At 45.7% G+C, this 12,587-nt stretch overlaps 1 protein-coding gene across 1 annotated transcript in view; it reads right to left on the reverse strand.

Moving 5' to 3' along the window:
• Positions 1-10,570, reverse strand: part of tnnt1 (troponin T type 1 (skeletal, slow)) — a 39,403-nt gene extending 28,833 nt beyond the window's left edge. The window contains exon 1 of the mRNA XM_059953235.1: positions 10,551-10,570. The gene's annotated coding sequence lies outside the window, so the exon portion shown is untranslated. The remainder of the gene's footprint in view (positions 1-10,550) is intronic.
• Between the last annotated feature and the right edge of the window lie 2,017 nt (positions 10,571-12,587).

A 12,587-nucleotide genomic window follows, 5' to 3' on the forward strand; every position in this document is an offset into this window, starting at 1 on the left:
CTCAACATTCACTCCCTGCCCTCCAACGACCTTCTGTTTCAAGAAGATTTGACCTCAGCTTTCTAAACCCCAAAGAATACACATCTCTTTATCTGCTTGTGCTTACAACCCAAGTATTGACCAACTGAGCCAATTTATAGCTACAAAGAGAGCTACAGTGGATATTGAAACAGTTCCAACAAGATACCGTGGCAGAAAGTGATAAAAGAATTATGAAACAAGGGATATGTGGAGTATATGGTTGGAAGTTGCATCAGCTAAAAATCCCGAAGCAGGAAAGTGATAGTCTCATAATTGTTCCCCTGCACTGAGTGGTAGTGTTCACTACCCAGCAGTGCAGGGGTCGGGGACAAGGTGGGGGACAAAAGTGGCCCCACAGTTGTAATGGTTAATGCAACCTGACTCCAGGCGTAGGAATAATGGCCCAAATCACTGAAATAATCCTACAGTCACTGGAATAATCCCCCAATCACTGGATTAGTAGTTCCAATCACTGGAATAATCCCCTAACCATTAGAATAATAGCCCCAATGATTGGAATAATCACCAAACACTGGAATAAAAAACCCAATCACTGGAATAATAGCCCAAATCACAGGAATAAAAGACCCAGTCTCTGGAATAATGGACCCAATCACCTTGTTGGAATCTGCTTCAATATCTGCTGTGTTCCTCTTTATAACGTAGAACAATTCTTTTGGGAAAAAAAGGATTATAAACAATAACTGTAATTACACGAAAGCTAGTGTTATCCACAGACATGGGGGGAATACCTGGGTAGGGAAGGATGGTCATAAATCAGTGGGGTGGAGTAGGGGTGAGGGCTGAAGGTAGATAATGGTGAGAAGGAGTTTATAAACACACACACACACACACACACACACACACACACACACACACACACACACACACACACACACACACACACACACACACACACACACACACACACACACACACACACTGCAGCCTTCCACAAACATGGACAGCAGATGGCAAATGCACATCAATGCTGGCCGGAATAGTTTGGAAACAAATTCCTGAACGGAGGATGGAATGTGATTTCCCTACAAATAAGTTGTAGAACTGCCGCTCAGATTAGTACATTACAGTGATAAATATTCCAAGAGTATATAGGAATTTTAAATAATCTAAATTGGTCACAATTCCTGTGCAGAAACATTGACTCGCGGCCTAAGCAGATTTCTGTGTGGTTTAGTGTCCAGGGTAAAGGACTGGAGGTCCGGAGGCAACCTATCCTGGAGTTGGAGGCCTGTCTGTGTGTATGAGAGGGTGGGTAGGAAAGGGCTTGTTTTGCTGTTGTTGTCATTGCTGTTTGTGTTCTGCTGAGCACTGTGGGCGTGCCACATTGACACCTGAATGTGTGGCGACAGCTGGGGGCTGCCCCCAGCACGTACTGGTTGCTAATGCAAATGATGCATTTCCCTGCTCGTTTTGATGTTTGTTCATTCATGTGATGTATGACATAGGCAATCATGGTCAATGGCTGTGACTGTAAGTGTTGTGCCATTGTCTTCTTCTGGACAGAGTCTTTAGAAGACGGGTGGCCCCAGCCGTTATCAATACTGTTCAGAGATTAACTGCCTGGCGCCAGTGGTCACATAACCAGGACTTGTGATATGCACCAGTTGCTTATACAACCATCCGCCACCTCTCCCATGGCTTTGTGTGACCATGATGGGGGGGGGGGGGCGGTTTGGGGCAAAAAAGGTGCTACAACTTGCTCAAGGGTGACCTGCAGGCTAGCAGAGGGAAGGAGTGCTTGCCTCCTTTGGTAGAGACGTATCTCCACTCCGCCACCCGGACCCGATGTTTCGATAAGTAAACCTGGATATGGCGAGTTGTGTGTGTGTTTCCATGGGTTCAGTTGACGATTGGAAGCATTGTTCCCACTGCAGTGGTGGGAGGTCTGCAGAGGTAGAGTTTTTCTCCTCAGAGCTGTGCAGGAATTGACACTTCAGCCACTGTCTGTGTAGAGTTTGCGCATTCTCCCTGTGTCTTGTCTCTCATCCCAATGACATGCAGGTGGGTTGACGGGGTAAGTAGAGAGTGTCCAGAGGACGTTCACAAGAATTATCCCGGGAATGAAAGGGTTAACATATGAGGAGCACTTGATGGCTCTGGACTCCCCGGACTTCAGAGGAATGGGTTGGGGTGGGAATCTCACTGAGACTTATTGAATACTGAAGTGGATGTGGAGAGGATGTTTCTTACAGTGTGGGAGCCTAGGCACCACCTCAGAATAGTAGGACGTACCTTTAGCAGGAATTTCTTTAGCCAAATAGTGGAGAATCTGGGGAATTCATTGGACAGCTGTGGAGGCCAAGTCATTGGGTATATTTAAAGAAGAGATTGAAAGGCTCTTGATTAGTAAGGGCTTCAATAGTTACAGGGAGAAGGCAGGAGAAGGGGTTTGAGAGGGATAGTAAGTCAGCCATAATGGAATGGCAGAGCACACTCAATGGGCTGAATGGTGCGATAATCTTATGGTCTTTACTGGCCATAGTAAATTACTGCTAGTGTAGGTGAGTGGTGGGGCAACTAGAGACATTGACTAGGTTGCAGGGAGATACGTAGAATGGAACTGATTGGATTGTGCTGAGGTAGACTCGATGGGTAGAATGGCCTATGTTGTGAGGAAATATAAAAACATGAGAAAATGAAGAGAGAAAGTTTAATGGAGAAAAGATAGAATTGTTTGAGAAAGCAACGAGAGAGTGTCCTGTGACAGACTGAATGGTAATAGTTTAAAAGTGACAGAAAATTTGTAATCTCAAGGGATTTTGCTCTTTTGTAAATTTAATTGCTGTGACAAAGAAAAAAAGTGACAGAAAATGAATCATTACTAAACACAGAAGGAAATTTGGTAAAGAAATGAAGGGAAACATTTTTGGCACCAGCTCGCAAGTGGAACAGTTCCAAATGGGTTAGCAGAGGTAGAATGGGCTGAACAGCCTGCATAGGCTGGATTAAAACCATAGCAATGACTGTATTGGTGGACATTGAGAAAACCCATCTTCTCTAATGCCCTTTGGGGAAGGAAATTTGCCGTCTTTATCCTGAATTTCCTGTGTGACCCTGGAACCATCAAGATCATTGACACCTCACTGCTTTCTCAGTTCTGTCAACTATGGATGGACAATAAATGCTGGTGTGGCCGCTAATACAGGGAGTGAGTGGTTAAAAATAATCTCTAAATCCAAGAAGTGACCAGCTCCATCTACCTTGTTCCTCTTGCTCCAGATAGTCCTCTTCTGAATGGGTGGAAGCAGAACAGAAGTTAGAACGTCTCACACAGCTGCAAAGCACACTACAGAAAGAACATGTGTTCAGCTACGAGGCTGTTAGTCCTGACAGTGTGGGCTCAGGCACTCCCTGGCCATCGATTAATAGCATATACTTGTGTCAGAAGCAACTAATAAATGATTAACAGCTTAAAAATACACTGACATTCTGGAATAAAAATTGTCACAGCAAATGCTGGTATTGCTTAGACAGTGGGATACTTTGGTTCTGAAGGCCAGTTCCTTCTGTGGAAGAGCAGTTGTGCTTACTGGGCCAGGGAGAGTGTGTCACAATCACCCAAAATATGTTTACTGTCCCACAGGAATACCTAGACACTGGAGTGGCCAGGCTACTTCTCAGTTTTGGCAATGTGAACATAGAACATAGAAATCTACAGCACATTACAGGCCCTTTGGCCCACAATGTTGTGCCGACAATGTAACCTACTCTAAAAGCTGCCTAGAATTACCCTACCGCATGGCCCTCTATTTTTCTAAGCTCCATGTATATATATATATAAAAGAGTCTCTTAAAAGATCCTATTGTATCCATCTCTAACACCGTCACTGGCAGTACATTCCACGCACCCACCACTCTCTGTGTGAAAAACCTACATCTGCCATTCCCTTGGTACCTACTTTCAAGCATCTTAAAACTATCCCCCCTTGTGTTATCATTTCAGCCTTGGGAAAATGCCTCTGACTATCCACGCGATCAATGCCTCTCATTATCTTATACACCTCTATCAGGTCATTTCTCATCCTCTGTCACTCCAAGGAGAAAAGGTCAAGTTCACTCAACCTATTCTCATAAGGTATGCTCCCCAATCCAGGCAACATCATTGTAAATCTCCTCTGCACCCTTTCTATGGCTTCCACATCCTTCCTGTAGTGAGGCGACCAGAACTGAACACAGTACTCCAAGTGGAGTCTGACCAAGGTCTTGTATAGCTGTAGCATTACCTCACGGCTCCCATGGTTGATGAATGCCAACACACCATCCACCTTCTTAACAACATTGTCAACCTGCACAGCAGCTTTGAGTGTCCTAGATCTCTCTAGGACCCCAAGATCTCTCTGATCCATACGATGTGGAATGTTTACGTACAGATTCCATCTGTCAAATGTGGTGTGTGTTATCACATTCACACACACACACAGAGCCACATACACGTGCAGACACACACACACTCACACACAGACATATACACACACATGCACATGCATATACAATATATTCCAGTACATGCAGATGTCTTCTTCAGCTTGTCATTGCCCCCCCGCCCCCCCCCCCCCATGACCTGGAGACATGCGATTAAATGATGGTAGAATAAGCAGTCAGTAGAAGCTGTTTGAACTTGCCCTTGACCTGGATGGTGAGCCCAGCCAGTCCGTCAGAATGTAGCCACAGTGCAGACAGCGAAATGAAGGCCAGACATGATAGCCTGGTCATCTCCTCAGCCACCTGCTCCTGCTCAATGAATTCAGCCAACCGTTAGATGAGCTTTGCCACGTTGTGTGAACAAGTTTGTGCTTCGGATTTAAATATGCCCTCTCTACGTGCCAACATCAACTCTCAACGGCGGTACCAACAGATAATGATGAGCCCTTGACAAGGGTCTAATGAGCTGTCGATTCCCACGGAATCAAACCTCGGGGGAGATTCCTGAAAGAAGCTGCTATAAACGCACATCAGTAAAACACTTCAGGAGGCGACTAATGACCAGACATTTCCTACGTGACAATAATCAGTGCAAGCAGAAATCAACACAGAGCATAAAACTTAAAAACTTAGAATCATCTGGTTCTGAAACTCAAAGCAGAGAGGGCTGAATTAAATTTGATTTGTACCTCATCCATTCTGAATGGAACTGGTGGGTGATTTCATTACAGGGAACTTGATGCTGGCTTCACCCACCATCTCAGCGCAGTTTGCAAGTTCCCTTCAATGCCTCACCCTGGCCCAGCCGTGGTGTGGCAACACTTCCCCCGGGATACAAGTAGTCCATTACTTGCACAAGTTTTAAGCTGCTGGTGGTGGTGGTGGTGAGGTGGGGGGTGGCTGCCCTATGGTTTGGCCCTCTCTATTGCTTCAAGTAAGGAAAGAATTCTAACCCATCAGGCTCCTGAAGCAACGTGGATAACTTCATTCACCTCAACACTGAATTATTCCACAACCTACAGACTCACTTTCAAGGACTCAACAACTCATGCTTTCAGCATTTCTATTTTTGCACTACGTATTTGATCATTTTATATATAACGTTCTTACTGTAATTTACAGTTTTTATTGTTATGCATTGCACTGTGCTGCTGTCACATTACTAATTTCACGACATATGTCAGTGATATTAAACCTGATCCTGATTATTTATTTACCTTTTAAAAATTATTTGTCTTTTCTTCCACATTGGCTGTTTGCCTGTGTTTGTTATTTATTGTATTTGTTAGTTTTCCTGCAAGAAGATGAATCTCAGGATAGCGTATGGCGACCCACAGTGTACGTACTTTGATAATAAATTTACTTAGAGCTTTGAACTTTGACTTTGAATGTAGAACAATCCCATCACTCCCCTTGTTCTTTCTTCATAGCCCATCTATGAACTGAAACAGAGGCCTGCCCAATTCCTATAGTTTAAATGGACCTTAACAAGTAGGCATTTCATTGAATTGGTGCCGTTGACCATTGCACTTTCCCTAGTGTATCAGAGCATGCACGTTGTAAACTACCCCAAGTCCACACTAACCACTTCCACCAACCCCAGACTATCCCACAAACACAACCTCGATTTGACCCTCAAGGGGCCGTTTACCGTGGGCAGCGAATCTGCCAAGCCACACGTTGTTGGGATGTAAGAGGAAATTGGAGTGCACAGGGAATGGCATCATCATAGGGAGAACCTAGGAACGGAGGTCAGGATTGACTGGAATTGGGAGACTGTGGCTCATCGAGCTGATATGTTAGGTGCATCAGAATGATCTGTATCGAGTAGCGGTGGAGGTCAATGGATGGCAGAACTGGAAATATTAACAAACTTTTCTCAGTAGACACTGCTTTGAAATTTTCTGAAATCAGCCTAGATTACTCAGAGTAGGTACTGGGCCAGGAGTAGTCGGGCAACGACTGAAAGGCATTTTACATCTAAAGTAAATAACACTGAGGGATGGTGAGAAAGTAATGAATCCTACTCACTGTTCTGCCACCTGGATCTGCACCCCGAGGTCCCTCTGTACATCAGTGTGAAGGTGTGCCATTCACTCAATAATTTCTTTGACCTTTAACCTTCCAAAATGGAACACTTCATACCCATCCAGATTAAACTCCATATCTCTGCCCAAATTTCCAATGTTTCTATATTCTGCTCCATCCTTTGACCAGTTTCTTCAATATCCACAACTCCACCAGATTCCACGTAACATGAGAACTAACTAATCATCGTTACAGTATTATGAACAACAGAGGGCCCATCGTCGAACCCTGTGGAACTGCATGGGGCACCAGAACTCCAGTCAGACAAACATCTACCCTTTGTTTTCAATGAAGCCAGTTTTACTTAGCAGCTCACTGTGACTTGGAGAGGACTGTGGTGGTGTATTCAACCAGTGTCACTTGTTAGCTAAATATTGACAATATCATCTGCTTTTATGACCGTAAGACTTAGGAGCAGAATTAGGCCAATCAGCCTATCAAACCTGCTCTGCCATTCCATCATGGCTGATACATTATCTCTCTCAACCACATTCTCCTCCCTTCATCCCGTTACCATTAACACCCTACTAGTCAAGAACCGATCAACCTCTGCTTTCAATATACCAAATGACTTGGTCTGTGGCAATGAATTCCACAGATTCACTACACTCTGGCTAAAGAAGATCCTCCTCATCTCTGTTCTAAAGGGTCGCCCTTCCATTCTGAGGCTGTGCCCTCTGCTAAGAATAATGCCAAGAAATCTTTTATGTGCATGGGAGCCTTGTTTGAACACTTAATCAGCTGGATAGCACCTCCGACTGGATGGCATTCCCTCAGCGTTGACTGGAAGCCTAGGCCAGGATTTAGTGCTTGGACTGCCTTGTACCACTGGCATCCCATACTCTGTCTGGGCTTATCACCATCCAATCTTCACTCCCTCAGGACCATGCGACACACTCCTTCCATTGTGGAGCTCCTCAGTGAGGCAGACAAATGACTGCAGCCGATCTTTATTTAATGGTGCATAACTAACCATACTCATTACTGAAATAACTTCCAGTTATTGCAGCCTGTAAATCATCAAAATCTCAGGTGATTTCATGCTGTGAGGTATCCTTTAGGTTGTTATAGCTGGGGGTGGTAGTGGGGATAAGCTCCCATTGCTCCCAGTGGTGTTCACTTCAAATACCGGACAACCAAGTTCAGCTCCTGGCCTTCACATGTGGCTTAGCTACTAAGCCCGGTAGAACAGGTTAAAAATGCAAATCTGTTTTGCGCATGTCTACCGTCACCCAACCCTCCCACCACCCCACCAGGGATAGGGTTCCTCTTGTTCTCACCTACCTCCTAACAACTTCCGCCATCCTCAGCGAGATCCCACCACCAAGCACATCTTTCCCTCCGCCCACTTTCTGCTTTCAACAGGGATCGTTCTTTATGCGATTCCTTTGTCCGTTCATCCCTCCTGTCACTCATCCTTGCAAGTGGAACAAGTGCTACACCTGCCCCTAAACCTCCTCCCTCACTCTCATTCAGGCTCCAAACAGTTGGTGCTCCTGGTGTGGCCTCCTGTATATCAGTGAGACCTAACGTAGATTGGGAGACCGCTTCGCTGAGCACCTACACTCCGTCCACCATCAAAAGTGGGATTGCTCAGTTCTAATTTCAGTTCTACTTCCCATTCCCATTCCGCCATCTCAGTCCATGTCCATGACCTCCTCTACTGCTGCGATGAGGCCACATTCAAGTTGGAGGACAACTCCTTAAATTCTGTCTGCATAGCCTTCAACCTGATGGCATGAACATCGATTTCTCTAACTTCCAGTAACTGTCCCCCTTCCTTCACCATTCCCTATTCCCATTTCCCTCTCTCACCTTATCTCCTTACCTGCCCATCACCTCCCTCTGGTGCTCCTCCCCCTTCCCTTTAGTCCAATATCTTCTGATCTCTCCTATCAGATTCCCCCTTCTCCAGCCCTTTATCCCAGGAGATCAGCAGATTATGAGACCCTCAGACCACCCCAACAATCATTCCACAGTCAAAGTCACTTAGATGACATTTCTTCCCCCATTCTGATGTTTGGCCTGAACAACAACTGAACCTCTGGACCATGTCTGCATGCTTTAATGCATTGAGTTACTGCCACATGATTGGCTGATTGGATACTTGCATTACTGAGTAGGTATACAGGTGTATCTAATAAAGTGGCCACTGAGTGTATATAGATATAAACAGGACACTCATCTGCACATATCAACAAGCAATGGATGTATTCATGCATACCTACCCACACTAGAGGATATCGACGTGCGGAACTTTCTGTAGGAGCTGTAGACACTAACATGGATGCACACGCGGCCTCAGTTAGTTATAGCAGCTTAGCTTTTTGCTGTTAGCTTTGAGACGCTCAGTTTGATGCAAAGGCAGAGACTGCCGGAGGAGATGACTCACCTTCTTGGCCATACTGCTGTCCCCCTTCGCAAAGCGAGGCAAGCGTACACAGTGAAAGAGAGAGAATTAGTGGGAGACGGAACATCAATCCCCGTTGCGTCAGGATGCAGGAGCGGCGTGGGGATTGCATACTGAGAGTTATGGTGAAGGGTGTGAAAACCGTTTCGCAACGGTAGGAAAGACCTGCCTTTCTTTCGCATCGTTCACATCCCCTCAGCACAGCCTGAAGTTCTTTGCACTCAACAAGGAACTTAGTACAGTCAATGGTGCACTCGCTGGAAACGTGGCAACAAGTGCACACAGCGAGATCCCGAAAGGACATCTGATAATCAGATTTAGGACCGTAAGACAGAGAAGCAGAATTAGTGAGGTTGTTAGATAAATATTCAGCACACACTTCAGATTACTGGAGAACAGAGCATGCAGGTTTTATTTTCACTGAAGATGGCAGATATGGCCTCGATTGGTTGTGGCATGGGCATTAACAGTGAAGCTTTCCCTCTGTACTGCTCTGCAGTGCTAACCTATGCTCAGGCCTTCAGAGATGAACTGTAACCCTTGACCTTCTGCTGTGCCCATCTCAGCTAACTTGTACTTCAACGATTTCAGAATTTGTACAGAGCACCATAGTGACGGGCTCATTGATTGGCAGAATTATACTGATGCACCGATACAAACACCAAATAGCAAGTAACACAGCCACACATCAGACATGTACAACGCAAGCATACACACAACCTTGTAGGCAGCTGCACAGGAAGACATCCAATCACATAAAAGTATGAAAGGAAAGGCTACATAGGTTAGGACTATATTCCCTCGAGTGTAGGAGGACGAGAGGAAATTTGATAGAGGTATACAAAATTACGAAGGGTATAGATAGGGTAAATGCAAGCTGGCACAAGCTTGTTGGGCTGGTGGGTCACGTCTCTAAATAAAAAGTAAAAAATAAATAAGTAAACTAAAGCCCAGGCAGAACTCTGAGACTGTGGCCTATTGAGATGTGTTAACATTGTGTTTGCCTCATGTTGATAATCATATGTACGTCGAATGGACTGTGTTATCTTCCTCAATATTTGGGCATCGCTGACCCTATCAATCACTGCTCTGACACTCGAACTGTATAAATAGTTCATCTAATCGCAAACAAGAGAGAATGCTGGAAATCCCAGCAAAACACAAACACACACACACACACACACACACACACACACACACACACACACACACACACACACACACACACACACACACACACACACACACACACACACACACACACACACACACACACACACACACACACACCCGACGGGTCTCGGCTCTAAAACGTCGACTGTACTTTTTTCTGTATATGCTGCCTGGCCTGCTGAGTTCCTTCAGCATTTTGTGTGTGTTGCTTAAGTAATTAATCTGATGTTTAGTGAATTGGACAAACATTAGCAGACAGAACCAAGCGTAAACAAGTTGCAGCGTAGTTCAATAAAAGGCCTGTTGAGTGGGTTTGGCACCAGGGTTAGGGTTTGACGGGGGCACATGATTGTCTATCACCTGAGCCAGGACGAAGACACACAGAGGAGAATGCAGCCACTTAACAGCGTACCTTCTTCAGGCTCATCTTCTGTGACAACAAACAGGAACTTTGTATTAACCACATAGCAGCAAGAGGCAGGATCCTGAGAATATTTTCCGTGACCATCTAACTGTGCGTGGAGACACTTTGCAAAGCAGAGACAGAGAGATGCTGTGGAGCACACGCAAGTACCCAAGGACACAGAACAAAGTGCGGCAGAACCGAGCAAATCATCCTGACTGGGATGGAGCTTCGGCCGGGTCGGGCCGTTCTTGAAATAACTTGGCAGCTCTGATGAAAGGAGAGCGGCATGAAATGTTTGCCTCTTCACAGAGGCTGCCTGACCTGCTGAGCACCTTCTGTACGAACTATTCACATTCCTGATCTCTCTCATCCGCAGATTCTTGCTCACGTTCACGGGCATTGCAACTCCACAAGAAATCACAAACTTCACATTGATCACGTAAAAAATTGAAAGGGTGAATCAACACTTACCTTCCTGCTGTTCCCTGGCAGAGAGAGGACAAAAGGAAAGAGAAATTGGTTAATAGACATGATTTTAAAATTTGTGAAAGTTTTAATGAGTTAACAGGGAGGATTTAACTCAGTTTATTTAAATAACCTTCTGATAGTACAGTTAACGTACAGACAGAATGTGTGAGGTAATGTCAGGTTTTATTTGTAGACTGGTCAAAAATTATCCTCCTTTCCCACCTTCTTATTCTGGCTTCCTCGTCCTTTCTTCCCAGTCCTGCTGAAGGGTCTCGACCTGAAATATCAAATGGCTGTTCCCCACTCACGGATGCTGCCTGGCCTGCTGAGATCCTCCTGCATTTTGTGCAGGGTGAGCCCTCTAAATAAAAGGATTTGTTAAATTTGTTTGGGATTGTGGGAAAAGTAAAACAGGCTGGTTTAGGTTTGTGTAAGTGGTGCCTGAGGCAGAAGCAGGATGGCTGAAGGGCCAGTTTCTGTGCTGTAGACCTTGTTAAAGTTAAAGTCTAAGTCTGTCCTGAGCCTTATAGGTTCATCAAGCCGGTGCTTATGCCGGTTTCCGTGGCATGAAGTGACTGAGAGTACGGGACTCCCCACCAGATAGGACGCCGGTCTATCACGAGGTTAACCCCCAACCATTTCGCCGGTTCCCATTTTCAGCTGGGTGGACTATGTGCGTTCAAGGACATAACACACCGCCTCCGCTGGGGCTCGAACCCACGACCTTCAGATTGCTAGTCCAATGACTTAACCACTTGGCCACGCGCCACACGCTGTAGACCTTGGCTTCACCCAAACCACAGTTGCATGAGAGAAAGGAACAGATGTGGAGAGTAGGAGGAGACTTGTGTGGAGCATACGGCGTGCTTCGGTGTATAATATTGTCCTTCGATGCCCCTCAGCTTCAGGAGAGGCTGATTTAACGGAACTCCGGTGGCAAGGTTGGGGTTGTGATTCTGGGAGATGATGGGAAGCAGGAAGAGTGGAGAGCCAGAGACTCTTTCCCAGGGCCGAAGTGGCGGGTACGAATGGGAATAATTTTAAAGTGATTGGGGGAAAGTACAGGGAGGATGTTACAGGTATTTTACTCAGAGAGTGGTAAGTGTGTGAAACGCACTTCCAGAGGTAGGGGTGGAGCAGGATGCATTCGGGGCATTTAGGAAACTCTTAGATGATAGAAGAATGGAGGGCCATGTGGGATTGAAGGGTTAGATTGACCTCAGGGTAGGTTAAGAAGTTGGCACAACATCCTGGGCTGTATGGCCTGTGCTGTGCTGTAATGTTCTGTGATCTATGTTCTAACACCCATGACGCTGCCTATGGTTGGGCAACGGCGGGGATGGAGTGGAGATGGAAGAGCGGCTTGGACGGCAAGGGGGGAATCTCACGTTTTTCCGCTATCATCGTTAAAGTGCCCCTGGGTGTTAAATACCGTAACACACTCAGGTTTCTATTTGGATTTTTCATTCTTAAATGCTCTGGCGATAAGACTGGCAGCCCTGAAGACTAGGCCTGAGAAAATCCAGGTTACAACTCAGACGCAGATAGTGCCTTAAGTGGCTCTGGAGAAAACCA

This window comes from Hypanus sabinus, chromosome 29 (genome assembly GCF_030144855.1).
Source record: "Hypanus sabinus isolate sHypSab1 chromosome 29, sHypSab1.hap1, whole genome shotgun sequence".
Taxonomy (NCBI): Eukaryota; Metazoa; Chordata; class Chondrichthyes; order Myliobatiformes; family Dasyatidae; genus Hypanus; species Hypanus sabinus.